This window comes from Abramis brama, assembly GCF_963993115.1.
Source record: "Abramis brama genome assembly, chromosome: 19".
Classification (NCBI taxonomy): Eukaryota; Metazoa; Chordata; class Actinopteri; order Cypriniformes; family Leuciscidae; genus Abramis; species Abramis brama.
Window position 1 is genome coordinate 24,273,426 of NC_139981.1, and position 10,976 is coordinate 24,284,401.

Below are 10,976 nucleotides of genomic sequence, written 5' to 3' on the forward strand. Positions count from 1 at the left end.
TTTTTCAATAAATGAAAAGCAGCAATTCCTTATGCATTACTCAATATATTGTAATATGTTAACATAACATATTATTACATTCAATATATTTAAACCATTTAATATATTGATCATAAATATATAGAAATATATTTTCTTTCTGGATAAGGGTGTGGAGGCCATTTTATTATAGTGAACTCATTGCTACGTATACAAGAAACCAGTTAGAGATGATTTGAGCTTTATGACATGGCAGTTATCCTGTTGGAAGGATCCATCAGAAGATGGGGGACACTGTGGTCATAAAGGGATAGACATGGTCAGCAACAATACTCAGGTAGGTTGTGGTGTTTGAAGATGCTCAATTGGTAATAAGGGGCCTAAAGTGTGCAAAGAAAATATCCCCCATTACACCACCAACAACATGCACCGATGATACAAGGCAGGATGGATCCATGCTTTCATTTTGTTTACGCCAAATTCTGACCCTAACATCTTAATGTCGTAGGAGAAACTGAGACTCATCAGACCAAGCAACATTTTTCTTTCTATCACCCACAGAACTGATGCTCACTGGATATTTTCTCTTTATATATTTTCTCTTTACTATTATTATTATTATTATTTGCACATACTGTAGCCAATTATTCTTGACTAATTTCTAACCAGTTGTAATTACTGATTTACACATCGTTTTTCTGAGTAAATTTTTTTACTTTTAATATCTGCAATTTGAATTTAGCTATAGGTTTTGTTATTTTAGAATATCTGAAAGTTCAATTTAAGCAGAGTGAATTAGTAATGAAAGATAACTTTGATTAATCTTTATATTCTATAATGAAAGTTATTATCAGGTCTGATTTTCTGCAGCATTCTTTAACTTGAGACCTGAAAGAAGTTTAGCACATATCGTAATAAACAAACAAAACAATACAAACAGATTACACCTTGCATGCTAAATGATCCCTTTAAGCTCCAGAATGATCAGGTCTAAGACGTTTTTCTAATTACATAAATCCTATTAAAGGAGCTTAACCCGCTTCCAGAAAGAACACAACATAACAAATCGTCAGTTCTCATTTTGAGCTTCACAAAAGAATTCCCCTAACTGACCTTCACTTATATCACCCAAGCAATAAGGTTCATGACGTCCTGTACTTTCTGTGCCATTCTGTGCCTCATCAAATGAATGATTGCAGTGATTTTCAAACAGATTTCCTGACCACTTCCCCAGTTTTGTCTTCAGGGGAATCAGCCAACAAATGACTTATAGTTTGCTCTGCATATTAAGATAAAACACGGGAAAGTAGGCCTATTTAAAAAAACAACAACAAAAAAAACAAAAAAAAAACACTATAGCTCTTCATTGCTTTTAATATTTATATTAAATCACACATTTGTGCTCAATAATAACAAAACAAAAAACACTGTGTTTAGCTACACAATAGACAGTAACATGAGTGATGTGATTCATAATTTGGAATCCTGCGCCACCTTGTGGCAAAAATAAGTTAATGAACTAAAGTTGTCATTCATGGTTATTAATCTGTGTTTAAGGGGTCTGTTTGTAAACTTCACAATCGTCTAATATCCATTTAGGGAGCTAGAAAGATAGACTGAATTAAATTGCTTTTGTATAAATTAAAACCACAGTTACCATATTAAGGAGAAACAAACTCATGTGGTTTAAAGTGATGATCAATAGTGCACTAAATGTTTACTTTCCTTAGAAACGCCTCCTGGGATCCAGCAGGTCAGCTTGTCCTGTTTTTTTTTTGTTTTGTTTTGTTTTTAACTTGTAATACAGCTGTAATACAGATACAACCAGATCAATAGAGACTTTACAGTCTGAATCAGCTGTGGCCAACTGGCCTGTCCTGAGTTATTTTAAGGGATGCTTCCTCTGACTCAGGATTCATGTGTCTATGGCAACAAACATGTGCATTGTCCACTTTCAAATGAACTCAGGTGAGAGGTCAAGGTAAGAGCAAGACAAAGTGTTATTCTCTTATAATTTATCAATCTCCGATTTCTTTTTCCTTTTAATTAAAATTGGAAAGGAATAATACCTTGTTTATTCAAAAAATTTCAAGTGGGAGACCAGTTTCAGATTAAAAAAACTAGTTACACAAATGCTTCTTTAGCAGTGGTTTTGTATGTTGCATACTGATCAAAACCCTATTAAATTAGAATAATTGTGCCTTCCAAGTTAAAATCTAATATATTTTTTGGAATAGCTTTTTTGGGAAAACAAATGCACACAATAAAACTACACTGGGAAAAAAATACTTTAAAACTTGATCTCAGGAGTCAGGACATTGTTTTACATTGTTTTTAAGTTGTAATATTATATAGCTTAATACAGTTTTCCGATTGCTTAAACACTATAACCAGGCTTTTGAACTAAAATTTCAACAATTTTATCAAAAAACACACCCATTTCCCTAAAGTATAAATACTATATACGAGTCAGATTTGTTAAACTGTCATTTCAAAACTCTACACACAATCCCCTTCATTTCTCATTGCCTACACCATGTTGTCATTTACAAAGCACTGGCATTCAATATTGTTCATTCAAGTCAGCACAGCTTCAACTCAGTTAGCATACAATTACCCAAGCGGAAACACTAAGAGTCCAAATTGATCACACACAAATTAAAATCTTCAATAGATAGATAAAAGGGCCCAAGTCAGTTCATTCAGTTTTGGAACAATGGATCCAGAGAGACATGAAGGAAGAGGTTGAGGACACTGGAGAGGAGGAGGGGGAGGAGGAAGAGTAGTAAGGAGTGGAGAAAAAGGTGAAGGAAGAGGAAGAGTATGAGATGGAGCAGGTGTAGGAGCAGTAGAAAGAGGAGGAAGAGGTGAAGTAAAAGGGATATGTGAAGAAAGATGTAGAGGAGGAGGATGAGGAGGAGGAGGAGGAGGAGGAGGAGGAGGAGGAGGAAGAGCAGTAGGGAGTGGAGTAAGAAGTGAAGGAAGAGGAAGAGGTGGTGAAGGAGGAGGATGAGGAGGAGAACAACGAGGTAGAGGAAGAGCAAGGGCAAGGAGACAAGCAGTCTAAGATGAAGTTCGTGCCACTCTAGTAGGCCATGTCCTTGTCCATGGTATGACTGAGGGAGGCTGGACAATGAGTATAGCCTAATTTGAGTCACTTCACCGTTGCTTCGATCATAAGAACCTTCAGGGAGTAAAACAGGTAGGTGTACATCAGAATGCTCTCTACTTTAACTTGAGTGCTGTACTCTGTGCTGTTACAGCACATACATGTAGCTTTTGCACTATGCTACTTGAATACAAAGAAATGCATTAAATTGCCTCTAATATAGAGGGTTTCTGTATGCTTCCATTTTGTAAAAAGGATGTGTTACAGTTACAGTAATAAGTACTTCTATTTTAGAAGGACACAGATGACCCATCTCGTGGAGGCAGGCTACGGCTCTTGCTCATTGTACATTGCCAACAATGTAATCCGCCTGCAAGAGATTCAAAGGAGAGTGATTGAAGATAATCACCAATTTCTAGGGATAAATGTCATCAGCCTCACCACAATTGATTGCATACTCCAAAAGCACAGGTTCCAGGTGAAACAGGCCTACCTTTCAAATTAAACTCTGACAGAGTGAAAGACCAACATCTGGAATATGTTCAAGTATGAGTTTTTATATTGTATGAAGTATTGAGTACCGTCACCTTATAGCAGTACAGCATTTTATACTGTAGCACAAAGAGAATATGGTGGTCTACCATTTGTGCCACCTTGAACCCTCTTGTTTCAGGGAAGTAATTTACTCTACAGTGTTTCATGTGTTTTGCAGAGAATCTAGGAGATTGATTCTCGATTGCCGGTCTGTTCCCCCTGAGATGATCTTTGTTTATGAGGCTGGATTTAACTTGACCAAAAGAAGGAGAAGAGGGAGGAACATAATTGGCCACCGAGGAGGGCCAATCTATGTCACTATGTGTGTGGCCATCAGCCAACAAGGTGTACTCAACTGCCATGCTATTCTTGGATAACACTATGCTTCTCCCTGGTTTCCTTGATGGTCTAAGAGAGTGTTTTTTTCCAGCTTGACCAGAGGGAGCCAGCACAACTAGAGTAGCCACGCTACGTTGTTGTTTGGGATACCGCCGGCTTCCATCGCGCTGCTCTGGTTCGTGACTGGTTAACCAATAACCCAAGGTTTTCCAACATCTTTTTGCCTGCATACTCTCCCTTTAAAACCCGATAGAGGATTTTTTATTTATTTTTTTTCGTGGCGGTGGAAAGTGTATGACAAACAACCTTACATCCATGTTCACCTCCTCAATGCCATGGAAAAAGCCTGCCTATTCATTTCAATTGATGCATGCCAGGAGTGGATCAGGCATGCAAGAGGATTTTACCCCTGCTGCCTAGCTAGGGCCAATATAGCCTGTGATGTTGATGAGATTCTCTGGCCTGTCCAAGACCAAAGAAGGGTTGCTGGGGCAGAATTATTATATATACACTCAGCTAAAGGATTATTAGGAACCCCATACTAATACTGTGTTTGACCCCCTTTCGCCTTCAGAACTGCCTTAATTCTACGTTGCATTGATTCAACAAGGTGCTGAAAGCATTCTTTAGAAATGTTGGCCCATATTGATAGGATAGCATCTTGCAGTTGATGGAGATTTGTGGGATGCACATCCAGGGCACGAAGCTCCCATTCCACCACATCCCAAAGATGCTCTATTGGGTTGAGATCTGGTGACTGTGGGGGCCATTTTAGTACAGTGAACTCATTGTCATGTTCAAGAAACCAATTTGAAATGATTCGAGCTTTGTGACATGGTGCATTATCCTGCTGGAAGTATCCATCAGAGGATGGGTACATGGTGGTCATAAAGGGATGGATATGGTCAGAAACAATGCTCAGGTAGGCCTTGGCATTTAAACGATGCCCAATTGGCCTAAAGTGTGCCAAGAAAACATCCCCCACACCATTACACCACCACCACCAGCCTGCACAGTGGTAACAAGGCATGATGGATCCATGTTCTCATTCTGTTTACGTCAAATTCTGACTCTACCATCTGAATGTCTCAACAGAAATCGAGACTCATCAGACCAGGCAACATTTTTCCAGTCTTCAACTGTCCAATTTTGGTGAGCTTGTGCAAATTGTAGCCTCTTTTTCCTATTTGTAGTGGAGATGAGTGGTACCCGGTGGGGTCTTCTGCTGTTGTAGCCCATCTGCCTCAAGGTTGTGCGTGTTGTGGCTTCACAAATGCTTTGCTGCATACCTCGGTTGTAACGAGTGGTTATTTCAGTCAAAGTTGCTCTTCTATCAGCTTGAATCAGTCGGCCCATTCTCCTCTGACCTCTAGCATCAACAAGGCATTTTCACCCACAGGACTGCCGCATACTGGATGTTTTTCCCTTTTCACACCATTCTTTGTAAACCCTAGAAATGGTTGTGTGTGAAAATCCCAGTAACTGAGCAGATTGTGAAATACTCAGACCGGCCCGTCTGGCACCAACAACCATGCCACGCTCAAAATTGCTTAAATCACCTTTCTTTCCCATTCTGACATTCAGTTTGGAGTTCATGAGATTGTCTTGACCAGGATCACACCCCTAAATGCATTGAAGCAACTGCCATGTGATTGGTTGATTAGATAATTGCATTAATGAGAAATTGAACAGGTGTTCCTAATAATCCTTTAGGTGAGTGTATATTTTTTGTTGATGTATTGTAATTTACATCAAAGGTGCACCGTGTAATTTTTAGCGGCATCTAATGGTGAGGTTGCGAATTGCAACCAACAGAAGTTACGATGTCTGTCAGAAAAATATGTCGTCGTCTGAGACATCAGAGAGTAGCCAGTTAAGCAATGGGGTTTCTTTACAAAGATAAATTAAGAAATTAGGTTTACTTAATTTTTCAGTAAAATTATGTGTTATTGCGAATATTACTGTTACTTGTTCATCATTGTGTCAGTGTTTTATTCACTGACTTTAGCTGGCTTCTTTGCACAAAGAACAACATAGTGACAAAGCACGTTTGTCCGTTTAGGGCTACTGTATAAACATGTCGGTTAAACATTTCAATGTAAGGGGACCAGCGGTGTACTGTATGTAGATAGAAATGGCTCATTCTAAGATAATAAAAACGTAACGGTTTAAACATAGCTATATATATATATATATGATATTGCATTTCTGTCAACATATCCTCCTTAATATTACACAATGCACCTTTAAGTAATAAAATATGTGCAAATGTGAAAAGGTTTTTGAGGTGGAGAACCACAAGCAACATAACTTGTTACCGGTTTTTGTAGTATTGTTTTCAATTTATCTCACCAGTATGTAAGACTATGTTGTAGTGTGTGATTTTGAGGGATTGTGTGTCATGTCTGGGGGCAAAGTTTGGTTTTCCAGCAAGATTGAATGGTTTTGAGTGCTTCAATTTGACCTGAAAATAGAAAGTTTGGGGAATTAGGTGTTTAAACAGGTGAGAAGTGTTTAAACAATCGAGAAAACTGTAATTCCTGTTTCTGAAAAACAATGGTTTGAAATTTGTGTATGTTACATGAAAAAGCAATAAAAATATGTTACAAATATGGTAGAACTATCTCTTCTACCACCAAAGATAGCTTTATAGATAATCTTTCTGACTCATCTCTCGACTGTAACCCTTGTTCCCTGAGAAGGGAACGAGACACTGCGTCAATACGACACGTAGGGAAATGCCCCCAGCATAGCGCGTAATATTTCATGCCGGGTGACACACATGAACTTTGCGTTTTCTGTCTGGGTGAAGAGCACGCACTTCTCGAGGGAGCCGCCTGTGCAAACTGTGAGCGTTTTTCTCTGAGAACGCTCCGCTCTTGTCTGGCCCTCTTCTCAAGTGAGGAGTGCTCAGCATAAAAAAAGGACCTCGTGGTTCAGGTCCCGCTCGTGCTGAGGCAGAGCGGCGATTTGCATCATGGGGTTCCCAGAAGGCCTAAATGTTGTTTACTGTAAAATCTGTTGTTTAGTACAAATGCACATATTGCCTGGACCATATTAAAATGTTTAATTTTTTATATTATATTTAAAACGAAAAGAGGCAGGTTTGTGTTTTATATTTCGTTTTGTTATAAATAGGCAAACGTTATGTGCAGTGAATATAATGAATATGCGTTGCCTGAACCACATTTGTGTGGCTATAATGTTTAAGATTTCTTTAAATGAAAACGAAAAGAGTTAGTGTGGTGTTTTATAACATATTTCGTTGCCTAAAATATACACAGAGATAACCGGAGTAGCAGAGCGAGCTGAGTAACGCGCTGCGTCAGAAGGTGGGCGGGGTTAGGATTTCCCAAGATTTTCCAAGATGGCGCCGCCCATACCCCCCATAAACGGCTTCAAACCCGTTCTTCAGAAAGTCTATGGGTGACGTCACAGACGCTTTGTCCATATTTTTTACAGTCTATGGGAAGAACCCATACCCTGCTAGGATCCACCGACATCAGTGGGCTAGTTTCGCTGATGATGAGGGGATCGGAAAGCATGGCAGGGTTCCCACACCTTGGTTGACTTCAAATTCAAGGACCTTTCAAGGACTTTCCAGGTCCAATACCCTCAAATTCAAGGACTTAATGCGGGGACACATTTGTTGTGTCCAACAACAAACGATGAGGTACCATCGTAGTTTCATGCTCACGTGAACTTCATGGCAACTTACAACACAAAGTACCTCATGCGGGAAACAGTTAACATAACTCAGGTTTTTCCTGGCTCAAAATGAGGCGGATGTGGTAAAATCCTATTAATGTATTTTAATAATAAGATAATAAAAATTTTATTTTTTGTAGATCATCATATAGCCTATTGTGTTTCCCACATTTTTTTGTGGGTATAGCTTGGTACCTCTAGGGGGGTACGGGGGCAGGCCCCCCCGTAAGATTTTTTTTTACATTTTAAAGATAAATTCATTAATCTGGTGCACTTTGAGTCACCCAAATCCACTGTTAAAAATAGATAATCCACCCGCAAACCGCCTATATTCTTTGATTTAGATATCTGCATCTGATCATCACATTACAATTATTCAAATTCTCAGTGTTAAGCATGATAGTATGGTAACATATCACACTGAAGTAGGCTGATTTAAAATTAACATTTATTTAAAATAAAAGTTCTTCTTTTGGCAAAATTACATAATTCCTTAATAGCCTAAACAGAGGCTTTACTAAATTGTTTAATTTCATTGTTGTTTCAATCTTTCATTACATTACTGTTTGAATACACAATTTTTTTTGTACCTTTTATAAAGGGCATTTTTCCCCCTAATTTTATTAAATGTATGCTCCATCTTTCATTTCAAATTCTTAAATTTGATCAATATATTCAATTAAAATAAGACACTAGGCTGTTACCAATCAAATTAAAGAATTTACGTTGAAAATTTATAACTGTATTAAATTAGATTATTTTAAATATTTTTGAATATACAAATAAGGAATGTTGAAAAGAATGATACTTTATGAAACTAAACCGCCAGTAGAAGGCGGCAGGCGACCGTCTTAATGAGCGAGTCATTGAGTCATTCATTCAAACGATTCGTTCAAATGGCTGATTTATTCAGAATGAGGCAGTTTATGAATGGGTAATTGAATCTTTGACTCAACCGATTCTTTCAAAACGCTGAATCATTCAGTAATGCAACAACTGTTGCTGTGAGATGCGCGATGGTTCTGCGGTGATCTTTGTTTGGAACTATTTTCGCTGCTGAAACAGAACAAAAACAGTCATTGCGTCTAAAATGTAAGTGACTTAATTTTAACTATTTGTTTATTGAACTGTTATGAAATCAGTCTCAGTTTCAATATTGATGGCATTCAGGCAAACAGCTCTCTGGTCGCGTGTGGCCTAGGCTATATATTGTTTCTTAACTATAATATGTTATAAATAACTGCGCGAGCCTCAACAGCGCAACATTGTTACCGTCAGTACATTAGGTAGGCCTATATTATTATCAACTATAGGCTATCAATCACCACTTACTTTAAATGAAATAAAACAGAATCATCCTCACGTTTTCGGTGATTCCCTAGTTATTTTTTATTGTCGCCTCATAATTCTCTATGCAGGAAAAACCCTGGTAACGTAACGCGTAAATGCGCTTAACTAGTGTAAATCAAGCAAGCTAGTATGCAAAGGCCATGAAGTGTTGGCGAAATAACACATTAGGGAACTGGAGTGAATATGGAATTATTTCCAGAAAACTTCTTGCACAAAATAAATTCAAGCACTTTCAAGCACCTGTCTCTATGTATGTTTATTTTCAAAAACTTTCCAGGGCCTTGAAAACATTTTTTCAGATTCACAAACTTTCAAGGATTTCAAGGACCCGTGGGAACCCTGGCATGGGTATGTGCCGATGTTGCCTATTGACGAGACGTTTGCAGACTATCATGAGTCTGGGTGGACGTCGACACTGAGAGCTCCAACCCTGCCATCCAAACTGCTGAAGACCACAGCACGTTTGAATGGCAGAGCATACACGGCAGCGGGTCACATGACGGTGTTACAGGCGTACCAGGCCGACCTGCTGGGGGATCTTGACCAGGGGGCAGGGATGTCCCCTGAGGCGGTTGCTGAGCTATGCCGCAACACAGATCTTGCTCTCCGGGCCACTAAACATACTGCTGCCGCGATTGGTCGGTCAATGGTGGCGATGGTGGCCATGGAGAGGCATCTGTGGTTAAACCTGGCTGACATCGGGGAGAAAGAGTAGGCCTTTCTCCTCGACTCACCGGTTTCGCCCTCTGAACTTTTTGGCACCTCCGTGGAGGCGGTGGTTGGAAATTTCAGGGAGGCGAAGGCACGCTCAGCTGCTTTCAGGAATAGTATACCGCTGAGATCTGGATCCACGCCCAGACAGATGGGAGGGCCTGGCCCTTCACGGTCTGAAGATCGTAGACAGGGCCAGAGAGCCTGTTTCGCCTCTCACGCCTCTCTTCATGGAGGAGCAGGTCGCAGAAGAGGCATGACTCCCGCAAGAAGAGGGACTTGAGGGAGGTGATCCAGCACAAACGCACGCAGCGTCGTGATGAATCATCTCCCCAGAGGGCGTTACATCTCAGCCCTCTCCTCTCGACTCCCCAGGCGTTTCTTACATCAGGCCTGGGGCTGGGCCCATGATGAGAACGATATTCTGATGGCCCGCCTCGGCTTGGTTAGTAAGAGCGCCTCTTTCAGGCATGTAAAGTGGTAGACCCCATGTTCATAGAGAACCGACTGGTGAGTCTTCACGCCGCACGCCGCAGGTGAGCTGAGAGGTCTTCTTTAATTCAACACAGATATTCTCTTCATTTCAGAAGCAGACCACCCCGCTTCAGTGGAGTGGTTTCGTCACTGACATTGCCCCAAAACGCCCCCGTTCTGAGACAGGAAGTTCTCAGTCTGCTCGAAAAAGAAGCGATACAGCGTGTCCCTCTGAGCCAGCAGGAGAGCAGATTTTAGAGCAGACTATTTCGTTGTGCCAAATCAGGATGGAAGACTCTGTCCGATTCTGGACATGAGACCCATCAACCGAGCACTTTACAAGCACACGTTCAGGATGACAACACTGGCACAGATCCATCCCGGGGACTGGTTCGTTTCAATGGATCTGAAGGACGCGTACTTCCATATTCAGATTACTACGCGCCACAGCGCTTCCTGAGATTTTCTTTTGAAGGCATGGCATACCAGTATTCCGTTTCCATTCGGGCTGGCCCTAGCCCCTCGTGATAGGAGATGCTCTGACATTGCATTGGCCGAAAGCCAGGCTTTTTCGCGTTCCCTCCGGTGAAGATTCTGCCTATGGTGTTGTGCAAAATCAGAGAGGGCGTCAGTGATCCTCGTGGCCCCGAACTGGCCGAACTAGCTCTGGTTTGCGGATCTGAGAGAGTTAATGGTGGCTCCCCCATGGCAAATCCCCCTCAGGAAGGACCTATTGTCTCAGGCGAATGGCACGATATGGCACCCCAGCCCG